Below are 822 nucleotides of genomic sequence, written 5' to 3' on the forward strand. Positions count from 1 at the left end.
GCTTCCAGTTTCAAGAAAAAGATCTTCAGTTATTAAGCTTCTGTTAAATACAAAGTGCTAGGCAAGTCTTGGGGCGCTCCATTAAACACAGGTGGAAGGAGGTTCCTTCCACTCTCCACTGAATGGAGGAGTCCCCGATACCATCTGACCAAAGGCTACGCAACTAGGACAGGGCTGAATCCTGTTTCCATGCATGATGATGGTTCAGTGCAAGGATCGCGTTTCCCAATGCACCATTCTGACAAAGGCCAAACAACCACATCAAACCTAAACAACACACTTTGCTTATAAGGCCTCCTCTAGGAAATTTAAATAAATAAAAGCCCCATTCTGTCTATTAATCAATAGTACACATGACTCAACTGAGGAAAAAAACAAACAAACAAACATACTCAGCAACATGCCTTTTGAAAAGGAAGCAACAAAAAAATGAGAGCCAATGTCTTCACTTCTCGCTATTTAGCGTGGTTTTGCTCTTAGTTTGGCAGAGTAGCGATTAAACTGAGTGCCTCAAGCAAATGAGGTAAGTGCTCCTCTCAGATGCCTCCCCTCCCTTTAAAAACATAGCTTTATTTGTCTCTGTGTTCCTATGTGAGTGTCATGTGCACACAGGTGCCCGCAGAGGCCAGAAACTGTCAGATCCTTTGACACTGGAGTTATAAGTAGTTGTGAGCCACTTGGTGTCGATGCTGGACACTGAACCTGGGCTCACTAGAGCAGCACTTAGTGGCTGAGCCATCTCTGCAGCCCCCAGGGCTTTTAAGTTGACTCTTGTTTTTTGTTTTTTGGTTTTTTGGTTTTTTTTTTTTTTTTTTTTTTTTT

Source organism: Mastomys coucha, unplaced genomic scaffold, assembly GCF_008632895.1.
Source record: "Mastomys coucha isolate ucsf_1 unplaced genomic scaffold, UCSF_Mcou_1 pScaffold3, whole genome shotgun sequence".
NCBI lineage: Eukaryota > Metazoa > Chordata > Mammalia > Rodentia > Muridae > Mastomys > Mastomys coucha.